This window comes from Rhipicephalus microplus, chromosome 1, assembly GCF_043290135.1.
Source record: "Rhipicephalus microplus isolate Deutch F79 chromosome 1, USDA_Rmic, whole genome shotgun sequence".
Taxonomy (NCBI): Eukaryota; Metazoa; Arthropoda; class Arachnida; order Ixodida; family Ixodidae; genus Rhipicephalus; species Rhipicephalus microplus.
In genome coordinates this window covers 54,819,563-54,835,062 of record NC_134700.1, presented here as the reverse complement: position 1 = coordinate 54,835,062, position 15,500 = coordinate 54,819,563, and the positions used below count along the sequence as shown (strand labels likewise).

The 15,500-nt window shown below is 49.7% G+C and overlaps 1 protein-coding gene and 1 pseudogene across 4 annotated transcripts in view; one reads left to right on the top strand and one right to left on the bottom strand.

The window, feature by feature from the left end:
* Nucleotides 1-15,500, top strand: part of LOC119178800 (glycerol kinase 5) — a 409,569-nt gene that overhangs the window by 174,796 nt on the left and 219,273 nt on the right. The window lies entirely within an intron of this gene.
* On the bottom strand, nucleotides 1,682-14,179 carry LOC142770711 (uncharacterized; annotated as a pseudogene).

The window sequence follows — 15,500 nt, the reverse complement described above, 5'->3', positions numbered from 1 at the left end:
CTGGTCAAAACACTCAGAGATCTTTGTCGTCGTCATGTCCTAGTATCTCATGATGATGATGATGATGATAATAATAATAATATTTTCTTATTATTAATATCTTTATTATTATTATTATTATTATTATTATTGCAGGTAATATAACCTATAATAATTATTCATTATGTGGTACTTTAGTTCTACCTCAAGTTTCAACTCCCCCTTCCAGAGACAAATCCTGGGTGCGCTAATGACCCTCACATTACAGTAATCACCGAAACCTGGCTGCCCAAAGTTATAAATAATTCAGTACTAATTCCTCTTACATATCAAATTTTCAGATGTGACCGGCCGACAAAAGGTCGTGGTGTAGGAATAGTTCTCAAAGATGGCATTAGTGCTCGGCCCTTTCAGCAAATTCATGAGCCTGAAAGTTTATTCCTTCAAATCAGCTGCTGGGGCAATTACTTCACCGTGTGTGCCGTCTAGAAGCCACCCTCTTTAACACACGATTATCTGATAAAGCTGTATGATCACAAGTGCGCGTTCAAAAATGATCGTTTGATTTTTGCAGGCCATTATAACTTCCTGAGTGTTGGCTGGCGCGTTGCCGGCTATGGTTCTTGCGTAACTATGTTGAACCCTCTCGCTGACATTGCCCTGATGTGTGATCTTGTACAAGTTGTTATTGTGTGCACTAGAGAGGCTGGAAACGCCCGTTCTATACTCGACCTAATCTTTCTAAACTCCCGTGTTTACAAACACACAATTTCTATTGAAGATGACATCTCCGAGCATAAAGCAGTATTGTTGTTCTTTGGTATTGGCTAAAAAGAAAGTACACCGACAGGAACCAAGACATCTCATTAGGAATTACTCAAAGGCGGATGACCAGGCCATCTTGAATTACCGGTGCTTCTTGTGCGACAATCTTTCAGATATAATATCGCCCACTTGGGATCAAATAAAAACTGACATACACTACTGCATGGGTAAGTTTGTGCCAACAAAACATGTTAGAACAAAGAGAAATAACCCATGGTTCACGAAAGGCATCATGCACTTGCACCGCAAGCTAAAACGTGCTAAAAAAGAATAAAAACCACTGCAAACTTACACTCATTCTCTATCTGCGAATCTTTTGATTTCTTTATTTCATTTATTTCTGCCTGCTGTTCTATTAATCACATCGCTGTTCTGTGTTTTATTTTCTTTCCCTCCTGTTAATGAGTTCATTTTTGTTTAATGATGCATGCACCTGCAGTTCTCGGTCGGTGTAATTTCCCAATTTCTGTGATGCATATTCGCCGGACGTTTTTTGTTTGCATTGGACAGATTATGGCAGGTTTAAATAGTTTCCTTCTTTGCATATTCAAAATGCACCCAGAATATAAATATACACCATGTCTCAGGCACAATGCGCTAAAGCACAGCATTGGGCTCAATGATGGGGAGTACTTGGTACTCAAGAGATAAAGCACAGTGCTTGGATTGCTGAAGATACAGCAGAACATTCAGCTGCTTATCCTGCAAAAAAGTACTTGGCACATTCATGCTGCGGTGAAGCAACTGATAAGCTGAAGGCCTCGGAGGTGGCACTACTGATAAGCTGAAGGCCTCGGAGGTGGCACTCGGGGATACATCATATAGGACAAGCCACTAGACTGATTAGAAGGGCGTTAGCTTGCACTCAAATTTCTCTTCATGTCTCCTCATTCTCTCCCTGGGGAGAAAGGAAACATTAACTCAAGTCAAATCAAGTACGTTTCACGGGCCCCAACTTGGTCCTGAAAATATATTGACACACCCCTTTAAGGTGCCAAGCTCCTTAGAGCCCAGCCTTGTCCTTCGTTATAGATACAGAATAGAACCGCTATTATAGTCGAAGCAAGTAAGAGACAAGTAATGTTTTTACAACAGACTAATATGATTCATAATTGTAGCGAAGCAATATTAGACACCTACAAGCACAAACTAGGGTGCATACCAATTTATTTTTTCTAAATTTCCTGACTTTTCTAGTTTTTCCAGGATGATTCTAAGCAGACTTCGTGGTCATTGAGCACATAAAAAACCTTCAAACAGAAAAAGTTCGAGCACTTGCGTAAATTTCAGACCATGCGGCTTTATAATGTCTTATAGGCTGACAGGCTGAAAGCATCCTTTGCCTATAAATGCGAATTAAAATACAATAAATGTGCAGGAAAGCAGGCTCATTTGCACCAGAAATAGTTTTACTATTTCATATATCCAATCTATTCTGCAGCATAGAGACCAAGGAGCATAGTGTCTTCTATCAGTATTTTTGTTATGGTCGGTCGGTCGGTCGGTCGGTCGGTCGGTCGGTCGGTCGGTCGGTCGGTCGGTCGGTCGGTCGGTCGGTCGGTCGGTCGGTCGGTCGGTCGGTCGGTCGGTCGGTCGGTCGGTCGGTCGGTCGGTCGGTCGGTCGGTCGGTCGGTCGGTCGGTCGGTCGGTCGGTCGGTCGGTCGGTCGGTCGGTCGGTCGGTCGGTCGGTCGGTCGGTCGGTCGGTCGGTCGGTCGGTCGGTCGGTCGGTCGGTCGGTCGGTCGGTCGGTCGGTCGGTCGGTCGGTCGGTCGGTCGGTCGGTCGGTCGGTCGGTCGGTCGGTCGGTCGGTCGGTCGGTCGGTCGGTCGGTCGGTCGGTCGGTCGGTCGGTCGGTCGGTCGGTCGGTCGGTCGGTCGGTCGGTCGGTCGGTCGGTCGGTCGGTCGGTCGGTCGGTCGGTCGGTCGGTCGGTCGGTCGGTCGGTCGGTCGGTCGGTCGGTCGGTCGGTCGGTCGGTCGGTCGGTCGGTCGGTCGGTCGGTCGGTCGGTCGGTCGGTCGGTCGGTCGGTCGGTCGGTCGGTCGGTCGGTCGGTCGGTCGGTCGGTCGGTCGGTCGGTCGGTCGGTCGGTCGGTCGGTCGGTCGGTCGGTCGGTCGGTCGGTCGGTCGGTCGGTCGGTCGGTCGGTCGGTCGGTCGGTCGGTCGGTCGGTCGGTCGGTCGGTCGGTCGGTCGGTCGGTCGGTCGGTCGGTCGGTCGGTCGGTCGGTCGGTCGGTCGGTCGGTCGGTCGGTCGGTCGGTCGGTCGGTCGGTCGGTCGGTCGGTCGGTCGGTCGGTCGGTCGGTCGGTCGGTCGGTCGGTCGGTCGGTCGGTCGGTCGGTCGGTCGGTCGGTCGGTCGGTCGGTCGGTCGGTCGGTCGGTCGGTCGGTCGGTCGGTCGGTCGGTCGGTCGGTCGGTCGGTCGGTCGGTCGGTCGGTCGGTCGGTCGGTCGGTCGGTCGGTCGGTCGGTCGGTCGGTCGGTCGGTCGGTCGGTCGGTCGGTCGGTCGGTCGGTCGGTCGGTCGGTCGGTCGGTCGGTCGGTCGGTCGGTCGGTCGGTCGGTCGGTCGGTCGGTCGGTCGGTCGGTCGGTCGGTCGGTCGGTCGGTCGGTCGGTCGGTCGGTCGGTCGGTCGGTCGGTCGGTCGGTCGGTCGGTCGGTCGGTCGGTCGGTCGGTCGGTCGGTCGGTCGGTCGGTCGGTCGGTCGGTCGGTCGGTCGGAGTCCTATCGTGACATTTCCGACTTCGCCAGCATGTCCTCAAACCGAACTAGTGTTGGTACTCATCGCATCAATACTGGTGACGCGAGTCCCATCCACCGACGTTCATACAGTGTTTCCGAGTCCGAGCGAACAGTCATACAACAGGAAGTCGAAAAGATGATTGAAAAAGACATAATCAAGCCCTCGTATAGCCCCTGGGCTTCTCCTGTCGTCCTGATCAGAAAGAAGGATGGAATATGGCACTTTTGTGTAGATTACAGACATACCAACAAAATTACGAAGAAAGATGTTTACCTGTTGCTTAGAATCGTTGATGCCGTAGACTGCCTTTACGGTGCTATGTATTTTTTCACTATCGACCTTCGATCTGGCTGTTGGCATATTGCTGTTGACGAGATGGTCCGTGTAAAGACCGCATTCGTTACTCGAGACGGTCTTTATAATTTCGAAGTTATGCCCTTCGGTCTCTGTAATCCGCCGGCCACATTCGAAAATGGTGGACTCATTGCTCCAAGGGTTGAAATGGTCAACCTGCTTATGTTATTTAGACAAGGTTATCGTTTTCTGGCCCACATTCGACTCCCGTCTCGGTCGTTTATTGGCGATTCCCAAAGTTTTTCGTTGAGCCGGACTTCAATTGAATTCTTCGAAATGCCGCTCTGGTTGTCGTAAAAGAACCATACTTGACCACCTCGATGTCACAGGAGTCTACCTGGATCCCTAGAAAGTTCGCGCCGTCGCGGACTTTCCTGTTCTGAAGTCAACAAAGGATATTCGCAGTTTTGTGGGATCGTGCTCCTATTTCCGACGCCTTGTTAAGGACTTCGTAATGACTGCACGCAAACTCACAAACCTTCTGAAGAAGGACGCCCCTTTTTTGGGGCGCTGATCAAGCCTCATCTTTTTTACAGCTCACGACCCTCCTTTTAACAACGCCGATTTTAGCTCATTTCGATCCATCAGCTTCAGCCGAGGTTCACACTGACGCTAGTGGGCACGGCCAAGGAGCTTTGATATTGCAGTGCCAACGCGGACATGACCATGTTATAGCATATGCAAGCTGACTGCTATCTACCTCCGAGCGCAACTATTGAATCACAGAGCGTGAGTGCCCCGCTCTTGTGTGGGCAGTTGCCAAGTTTCTCCCATACTTATACGGGCGTTCATTCCGAGTAGTCACCGATCACCACGCGCTGTGCTGGCTGGCCTCACTCAAGGATTCCACAGGAGGCCTTGCTCGTTGGGTCTTACGTTTGCAAGAATACACATTCACCGTAACGTACAAAACAGGGTGGTTGCATCAAGATGCAGATTGTTTATCCCTCTACCCTGTGGAAGAAGCTGCCCATACTGACACCTTTCCAGACCTGTCTGTGACGCAGCTACTCAACCTTGGCCACAAACACCGCCGGGATACTTCTCTGCGAGCCATCATTGAAAATATTGAGTTAATGCCTCACGACGCATCTCTACAAATGTTCCTGGTCAAAGACGGGATCCTGTATCGCCGTAACCTCAATCCATATGGCCATGACTTACTCCCCGTCATACCAGCGCATCTTCATGCAACTGTACTCAACCAACTTCATGAACCCCCTTTGGCGGGCCACTTGGGCGTTTCTTGCAGATACGACCGTGTATGTCGTCGTTTTTTTTTGTCCTGTTCTTGCCCGCTCTGTTCGACACTACGTCGCTGCTTGTGAGCCCTGCCAGCGCCGCAAAATCCATCTTCCCTACCAGATGGATTCCTTCAGCCAATCGACATTCCCACAGAACCTTTTTTTCGAGTTGACCTCGACCTGCTTGGCCCATTCCTGCTCTCCAGGTCAGGAAACAAATGCATTGCTGTCACCACTGACTATGTGACACGGTACGCTATCACATTAGCACTTCCGACGAGTTGCGCAACCGATGTGGCGGACTTTCTGGTATACGATATTATTTTAGTACACGGAGCTCCACATCAACTCCTCACTGACCGGGGTCGGACCTTCCTCTCAGCTTTAGTTGCTCAAATATTGCGCTCTTGCTCTGTCAAGCACAAGTTTGCCACTTCGTACCATCCCCAAACGATCCGTCTGACGGAGCATCTCAACCGGATCATAACTGACATATTTTTTATTTTAAATATGTAGCGGCTGACCGCCAGGACTGGGACGTTCATTTGCCATTTGTGACGTTCGCATAGAATTCGTTGCGTCACGAAACTGCCCGCCATTCGCCATACTATCTTCTTTCACCATACTATCTTCTATACGGCCGAGATCCCGCCCTACCTTTTGACACCTTGCTGCTCTCGGCCACTGAATATGCCGGTGAAGCCATCGCGCAAGTTGACCACGCACACCAACTTGCCCGCAGCCGTCTGCAGGCCTCACAGGAGAACCAAAGACAGCTCTACGATTATTATCATCGAAATGTGAACTTTTCACCGGGTTTCCTTGTCCTTCTCTAGTCCCCCACTCGGTGTGCAAGTCTTTCTCAAAAACTGCTGTCACACTACACTGGACCATACCGCGTCGTTCGTCAGGTAGTTGACGTTACAGATGAGATCGTTCCAGCCAATCCAACGTCATCATCGTGAGCTTGGAGGGACATCAAGCACATAGCTCGACTCGAGCCTTATCACCTTCCTTCCATCGCATGCGAGTAGCTCAAGCACCGAGACGGTGCTTCTAGCGCCGGAGGATTGTAATACAGAACAGCCGCCGCAGCCTTGCTGCATGAAAGAGAAAGACGAGGATGGTGGCTTGTTGTTGATGAACTGGCGCCACCTTGTTCGCCGAGCTCCGTGCGTTGCATATTGTTTAATAAATAAATTACTCGTAACAATATGAAAACGCAAGAAAGATAAACAATCCAGAAAAAAGTAGAGTCCCGGCGCTTGAAATCGAATGTCCTACTTTTAGTTCGTGAGCGTGCAGCATGAACCACTCAGCTTTTTTTTGTTGCTTTATTGCCTGTTCACAGGTGTGTACATCGAACCATAAACATAACAGAAACAAGCAGTGACACTCCTACCAGAGGGACACAAATTATAACAAGCAGTGGCACTCCTACAAGAGGGACACAAATTATAATTCCTTATGTGCTGTGAAGGATTCTACCCCCGACAACCACTCAAGTGGAATCTTCTGAGCTCTCTGCAGCTCAACACATCCGCCATACAATCACGTAAATACATTGGTGCAGGCCGTGCATCCTGATCGCTACTAAATCCCGACATACGGGCCCGCCAAAAACGTGAAGGTCATTTAGCATGTCCAAATTCAAAGGCACTCCCTCTTTCTCGACTATTGGCAGAAATCTTATACCAATATTATTTCATTGTAATTCCTTTATCGTCTTTAGAAATACGATCTGAAAATATACTCCTCTCCAACAATGTAAGAAAACATGGTCCATAGTTTCTTACAGATAAAGCAATTTGTCCCCCAATATGAGAAAAACTACAGTCTGCGTCAAATTTCTTGACAGATAATGTACCCGTGTTAAGCTTAAAAAAGGACTTCGTGGCAGGAGCCACTTGCATTGTCTTCACTCGCTTAAGCACACCTTGCCGTTGAAACGACAAGGTGTTTATATCTAGCACGGGGGAAATAGCGGGTTTTCACATTCGCCAGCAAGATGGTGCGACGAGCGCGCTCGGAGAAGGGGCTTTAGCTCGAGGTAACGGTTGGCGTCGCGATGCGCCCATGTGCGCTCATCTTACACGCGTACTTTACTCTGCGTACTTTACTTTAACTGGAACGATTACGTTTAGTGTCCGGGCGGTGAGTTTACAAAGGTGAGCGAATAGACCCACCCACAATGCACTGCGCCAGGCGCTCTTACAAGGCTCTCGGAAGCTGCGTGCTCATTGGTTCGTGCGTGATGTCATCAGCAAACATGGCTGCGCCCATGACGATGCTGCAGGCAGCTGCCAGGCAAGACTTCGCGCGCGTTGTGTTTGCTGAGGCGATCTTGATCGAGAAAAACGCCTTCCGAACATTCGGAGGGACGCGTGGAAACTTCAAGTGTGCCGAGAAACGCTGTGAGCGGGCCTCTACCGAAGCTGCGCTTCACTGCCCCCGGCAGTGATGGTCCGCTTTCAACGACTGCAGGAGACATCAAGAAGTGGACCGTCGTATCCAGTAAAGATTAAGAAGACGTCGAGATGCTGGTCTCGGTAAGTTCTTTTTTGCAGTTCTGAACAGAGCCATAAAATGCTTGCTTACGAGACCGTTGGCGTGCTCAAGTTCGCAAACGATGCTTGGGCAGGCACAGCTTCGATTACTACGCTAAACAGTGCGAGCATCACTATTGCTGCTGTTGCACAGTGCATTTAGTGCGCATAGACCTCAGTAGAATAAGCTAAACCACAACAAAAAGAAAACTAGACTGTAACACACAGCTTTGAGTGTTTGTCGAAAGCTATAAAGTAATAAAAAAAGTACGCACGTATTACTTGAGGCTTCACCGCAGAGATGCTATGTATTTTGGGTAAGGCATGTGGGAATCTTTACGATCGCGTGCCCAGAGTAAGCATCATGTTGCAAAACACTACAGTTAGTATGGGAAAGAGTGCAGTGTGTACATCAAAACTGTAATCCGGAATCATTAGCGGTTTGAACTTGCATTCTTTACACGTAAATTAATTGACAAATGTCCTGTGAACGAAGAGAATAACCAGCTGCAGCTAAGTTACGCGTAGTGTTAAAAAATGCACCCTCCTTGGCATTCCCTTTTACAGAGAATGCATGTTCGCGTAAGGCTAATGAATTATGATTGTGTGCCGAGTGCACGTGACAGGGAGTGCTAAACTAGCTGTAGGGCTGTGAATGATCAGTTTATGAACAGTTTATAATCTGTTTGCAGCACCTTGCTGAAAAAGTTCTTGGGCCCAGTTAAGTTTTTCTTTTCGTTCGTTGATCTCCTTGATATGGATTGAAGTCCCGTCAAGGAGATGATCGGCGTCGATGAAGCAGGAGGCAGGTTGGAGGTAATGAAAACTTGAAGGTATATTACAGCGAAATATTTACAGTCATATGTACATCTTGCCGAAGCACACTCATGATAACACAGACATCAACAGCATCTTACTCTTCTACTTAACTTTTCTTAAGTTAGAGCCTAGAACACTGTTACTACATACAACATACTTAGTCTCACTGTTCGACCACCAAGTGGTTACGGCCCAGACAAAAGTTGCATCGTACGGAGTCGTACTGATCTATCAGTTAAGTGATTGCAGCCTCGACTGAAGAGAAACGGATTCCCTCCAGTCTTAAGCATCTTGCGGTAACAAAGAAAAAGGGGAGGGGGCCACTGCTGGTCCGCCTCAACATTCTCTAATCCAATCTGTTTCCACTAAGATTAAGTCACTCCCTACTGGGCTGACCTTACTCTCGACAGCAGCGCTTCTACAGTTTAAACAGGCGTTTTGATACTCTTTCCCATCATGTCTCTCTCTCTCCACCTCCCCCGCGCTCAGGAATTCTAACGCTCGGGAGATATCGGCATTGTAGACCCGGTACATTCATGCCCTTTCCCACACCCAGCGAGCCGAGACGAACCTCCAAAGCCGGAAATTGAATGATTGCGCGCGGAACGTAATTGCTCCCGCAGGTAGCAAGCGGCCTTTGACTTTCTCCGCTTTCCCTGTGCTCGGGTCGTGCATCGCTGCGACTTTGGGCCGATCGCCAGGGCAGAGCGTGTCGCCTACTTCCACTGAGCTCGCGCCCGGCAGGGGAGGCAGGACGGGGTCGCTTAATCCCATTGTGCGTTTGCCCCCGGCCGCGGCGACTTGTCTCTAAACCACAAACATTCCAAGCTGGTTAGCAGAGCGGGTTCGTTTCACATTGTGTATTTGTCCCCAGCAGCGGAGGAGACGGACGTAGTTTGCATTCCAGAGGATAAGTGGTGTATAGTTACCGAGAGAGATCCGAGAAAGAAACTTTGAATAACGAAGCTTCTGGTGCTGTCCCATCCGCACGATCAACTTATGAGCGGCAAAACATAACACGTCCCCCCTAAAGAGTATACTGGGCTGTCTTACGCTCAGTGATATGATAAAGCACTGCCGCGATTAAGTCACTGGATTTTCTAACCACACACAGTTGTACACAAGCATTAAACACAATTGCAAGTCAACACTACAGAAGAATACACTAAACGAAAACAAATACATGCTAAACAATCAAGTACAGCATTGCTGCTTCAAGCAGTGAGATCACTAGTGTCTGTTTCTTGAATTGTCAATCACACAGTCCACAATATACAGCAGCACGTGGGCAGGAACATTCACGTCCCCCCCAGTTGGCATGGCACTGTTATTCTGATGGCTTCCATGAACTATTCTGAAGCCTAGATAACGCATCCGCATTACCATTACATACTCCCTTCCGATGTTGTACCGACACATGATATCGCTGTAAAGCCAGCGCCCATCTTGTTAATTTCGCCCCGTGCGGAGTCGAAGTTGTAAGGTACGACAGCGGATTGTGGTCGGAAACGACGTTGACTATGGCACCGAAAAGCCAGTAGTCGAACTTCTTTAAGGCCCATATTATTGCGAACGCTTCCCTCTCAATTGTCGACCAACGCATCTGGGTCGGTGAGAAGCGGTGGCTTGCAAAGGCAATGGGCTTCTCTTCTCCCTCGGCTGACATTTGTGCCAAACATGCTCCCGCCGCCGTAGCTGATGCGTCTGTGAAAAGCCAGTAGGGCTGAGATAGCTCAGGGGTGTTTAGCGCCACAGCCTCGCACAAAGATCGTTTAAGAGTCTCAAATGCTGCCTGAGCTTCCTCCGGCCAGGGTATCTTATTAGGTACCGCTTTCTTTGTTAACAGCGTGAGCGGGCTCGTCACCTCTGCATATCCTCGGACGTACTCTCGATAGTAGCCGCAAAGTCCTAACAGGCTGCGTAGTTCCTTCTTGGTGCGCGGTGGTACCAAGTTCTTAACTGCTGCTATCTTTTCTGGGTCTGGTGCGTGTGTCCCTGAACCGACAATATGCCCCAGGTAATGTATGTGGGATTGTGCAATCTGACACTTCTCCGGGCTGGCTTTCAGTCCCGCCTTCTCTAAGACCTTAAGAATAATGTCGAGATGCCTTAAGTGCTCCTCCCAAGTGCTAGAAAAAATAGCAATGTCATCTAGGTATGCCGTAGCATACACTTGATGTTGCGACAAGAGTTTGTTCACCATTCTTTGAAAGGTTGCCGCGGAATTTTTCAGCCCGAAAGGCATCACTTTCCATGCGTATTGACCTTCATGCGTTACAAATGCGGTGAATTTCTGACTCTTTTCTTCCATCGGTACCTGCCAGTACCCGCGCCTAAGGTCCACTACCGTAATGAACTGCGCTCTGCCTACTCGGAAAATCAATTCCTGAGGATTCATCATCGGGAACGCATCCGCTTTGGTGACGGCATTTAGCGCTCTGTAGTCCACACACATGCGGATAGTCCCATCTTTTTTTCCGACGCATACTACCGGGTGTGCAAACTCACTCTCCATGGGGTAGATCAACTTCCAAGTCAAAAGTTCGTCAACTTGCCGGCTGACTTCTTTCTTTAATAGTTCCGGCACCCGATACGGAAACGCCCTTTTTGGCTGGTGACCTGGTTCTACTTCTATCTTATGTTCATCTACCTTTGCTATACCCGGAGTGCCGTCAAAGAGTGTGCAATGTTTTTGGAACACCGCCTGTATTTCCGCCTGCGCATCAGCATCAAGGTGAGCAACCTTCTCGCTCGTTACCACTAGCTCTTCCCGCTTCACAGTGGTTGGCTGTGGGGCATATTCCACCTCCCCAAAATCATGGTCCTCATCGAAGACGACCCCAATATGACTGACTCTTGCATAGTCAGGTCGAATGTTGTTGGCGTGGACACTTTTCACCTTTCCCTCAGATGTTTCAACGCGGTAAGAATGTTCGCGCTCACGTCCAACCACTGTGAATGGGCCTAGCCATTTAGGTGACATTTTACCACTCCGATCATTGTCGAAAACCACAACTTGGTCGCCAACATTAAAAGCTTTGAGCCTGCTGCTGCGATTATAAGCACCGGCGTAACTCTCCTGATGAGTTGCACTAGTTAGCTCAGCTATATTAGCGGCCGTCTCGAGCTGCTCTTTAAGCTGCTGTAAATACTTGGCGGGGTTTTCTCTCAATGTTGCGGGCACCGGCATTTCTCCCGTCCAAGTCTTCTGCAGTATTAGAAGCGGTCCCGTGGGATTCCTTCCATACAATAGACGAAACGGAGCTACTCCGGTTACCTCATGGGGGACTTCCCGATAAGCCCATAAAACCATTGGGATTAATTTGTCCCAATTCTTGGAGTCTCTTTGAATGACATGATACAACATGTTTTTGAGTACTCGGTTCCACCTTTCTACAACTTCATTACTCTCTGGGTGTTCTGGGGTTGAAAATCTTGGCATGCAACCTAATTTCTCCAGCATCGTTTGCGTGAGCTGCGATTTAAAATTAGTGCCCTGATCGGAGCAGATCATCTCCGGAACGCCTGTGCGACTGAATATCTCAATCAGTGCATCACAAGTCGCCTTAGCTGTCAAAGAGCGCAGTGGGATCACCTCTGGCCACCTCGTGCAAAGATCCACTAAGCACAGCGCGTACTTATGCCCTCTCGCTGACGTTGTGTCTAGGGGTCCGATCACATCTACATTGACAATTTGGAAAGGGTGCTCGGGTCTAGTGAGCGGAGTTATAGGCACTTTATCCGTGCGACGCTTGTCTGAATGAATTTGACATTCATGGCACGAACGACAATGCTCTAATATCTCCTTCGCCATACCCGGCCAAAAAAAATTATACCTAATGCGAGCTCTTGTTTTCTTTGACCCTAGGTGCCCCCCGCATAGTGACTCGTGTGCTAAGTGCATCACTTCTGTGCGCTTATCTTTGGGGACAACTAGCTGACTCACTCGAGTGCCTGCTATTGAGTCGCAGTGGTATAATAGTCCGTCTGAAATAAACATGCCGGATTTCCCACTACGCGCATCTTCCCAACATTTCTTTAGCGTAGTGTCACCCAACTGCACATTGCGGAACTCTACTCTTTGGCCTAATGATGCCTCCCTTTCTCCATCAGTTTGCGCCCCTTCCCCGGAATCACTTTTCTCCTCCAAAGTAAGATTGCAGGCAACTACCTTTTGTTTCTCTACTGCTCGTTCCGCCTCGTGAGCAGGCTCGGCCGGCGCTTGACAGGGTGCCAGAGGGCTGCTGGCCTTCAACAAAAGCTTCCAATCGTCCTTGGTCAACAAACAATCTGTGCCCTCGACGAGTTCATCAGTTAACGCGCAGAGTAGGTCGACGTTCTGAGGCTCCGTAACCTCTCGCGGGCTATTTAATTTGACCGGTAACGTAGCTAGCCTTGCCTCGATAGTTTTACCGAAAGCGGACACCAATCTTACCGTGCCAGACGGCTCTACCACACTTCGCGGAAGCAGACTCTCCCGGATGACGGTTATCTCACTCCCCGTATCCAAAATCGCGTTTGCGGATATGCCTGCACATGATACAGGAATTAACTGCAGTTTATCTGTGCCTTCACCCTCGTGTTTCAGAGACTTCACCTTTGCGCTAAGTACTCCAGTAGGTATTTCAGTATCCGTCTCGTGGGATAACGTTACCTTTTGAACCTTCCGCTTTGGCTCGGTAGCCTTCTTGGGGTTGTTCTCCTTATCACTAGCCTTCGGGCACTCTTTAGCGAAATGGCCTGAGCCGTGACATAAGTGGCATTTCAGAGCCCCTTTCTCAACTCGTGTCGCCGGCTTCTGCCCCATTTCTACAGTTGGTTGCTTTGAAGCACGCCCTTTCCCTTTCGCTTGCTCGAAAGTTTGGAGCACTTTCGCGATCTCAGTTGGCCTAAGCCATCCCTCGCCTTCCCTTAATCTCACATACTCAAGACCCTCCGTACTAAGGCCCGATTTTATGCGGTCAGCAACCATGAGTTCTGCCATCACTTCTACCGTGTCGGCTTCTCTCACTTAGAGGTAGTATGAGAAATAGGTTTTCACGCGGGACGCGAACTGTGCCCACGTCTCTTCCTTACGCTTTGCGGCTCTTTCGAACCTCAGCAGGTACTCTGCCGGAGAAAGCTTCAGTTCCGTCAGCACTGCTGCTTTAACTGACTCATAATCTGCACTCTCTTCAGGGTTGAGGTTACGCAGTAGGTAACGGACTCGCTCAGTTAGCGCTGGCATAACCAAATGCACGCGGCTCTCGTGCGGTACCGGGTAAGTAGCAAAAAGTTTTTCTACTTCCTCAAACCATAGTGGGACATCCGCGTCACTCGGCAGGCGGAACCCTTTTAGCACTTTTGCACATTGCTGAACAGAATCGAAACCCCGGCGCCTCTGATCACCCGTCTCCGACCCAGAGTTGAACAACGTGCCATTGAGACGTTCCGCGTTCATTCTAGCCTGCAATAAATTTTCGTACTGAATCTGAAGATTGAGTTTTTGAATTTCAAGCTCGAGCGTTCTCGCTTCGCTTGATTTCGGCAAAACCTGAGATGCCTGCTGCATCGATTCTTGCCTCTGAGTAAGCACTGTCGCCTCATTTGACTGATCAGAATTTTGAATACCATCATTGGATGATTCTTGACTCCGATTCACATCTGCCGCACTCGTACCCTCATCTTCATTAGACTCCATTGTTTTAGCACCCCCGCGTGTTCTCACCATGTGCTCTACACATAAACTGCCATGCCAACTAGAGAAGAACGCAAGAAATCCTGCTCACCCTTTGCTGTATGCACTGTCGTTCCCGGATCTCCTCCACGGTGCCGGAGTTGGCTGCTGTGGGAGCGTCTCGACTTTGCCGCTGGTGGCTGTTGGATGCCTTGCCCTCGGTCCTCTCAGCGCTGGTCCAGTGTATGGTGCTGCAGAGCTCGCCGATCCTGTCGACTGCGCCAGTTAAGTTTTCCTTTTCGTTCGTTGATCTCCTTGATGTGGATTGAAGTCCCGTCAAGGAGATGATCGGCGTCGATGAAGCAGGAGGCAGGTTGGAGGTAATGAAAACTTGAAGGTATATTACAGCGAAATATTTACAGTCATATGTACATCTTGCCGAAGCACACTCATGATAACACAGACATCAACAGCGTCTTACTCTTCTACTTAACTTTTCTTAAGTTAGAGCCTAGAACACTGTTACTACATACAACGTACTTAGTCTCACTGTTCGACCACCAAGTGGTTACGGCCCAGACAAAAGTTGCATCGTACGGAGTCGTACTGATCTATCAGTTAAGTGATTGCAGCCTCGACTGAAGAGAAACGGATTCCCTCCAGTCTTAAGCATCTTGCGGTAACAAAGAAAAAGGGGAGGGGGCCACTGCTGGTCCGCCTCAACATTCTCTCATCCAATCTGTTTCCACTAAGATTAAGTCACTCCCTACTGGGCTGACCTTACTCTCGACAGCAGCGCTTCTACAGTTTAAACAGGCGTTTTGATACTCTTTCCCATCATGTCTCTCTCTCTCCACCTCCCCCGCGCTCAGGAATTCTAACGCTCGGGAGATATCGGCATTGTAGACCCGGTACATTCATGCCCTTTCCCACACCCAGCGAGCCGAGACGAACCTCCAAAGCCGGAAATTGAATGATTGCGCGCGGAACGTAATTGCCCCCGCAGGTAGCAAGCGGCCTTTGACTTTCTCCGCTTTCCCTGTGCTCGGGTCGTGCATCGCTGCGACTTTGGGCCGATCGCCAGGGCAGAGCGTGTCGCCTACTTCCACTGAGCTCGCGCCCGGCAGGGGAGGCAGGACGGGGTCGCTTAATCCCATTGTGCGTTTGCCCCCGGCCGCGGCGACTTGTCTCTAAACCACAAACATTCCAAGCCGGTTAGCAGAGCGGGTTCGTTTCACATTGTGTATTTGTCCCCAGCAGCGGAGGAGACGGACGTAGTTTGCATTCCGGAGGATAAGTGGTGTATAGTTACCGAGAGAGATCCGAGAAAGAAACTTTGAATAAC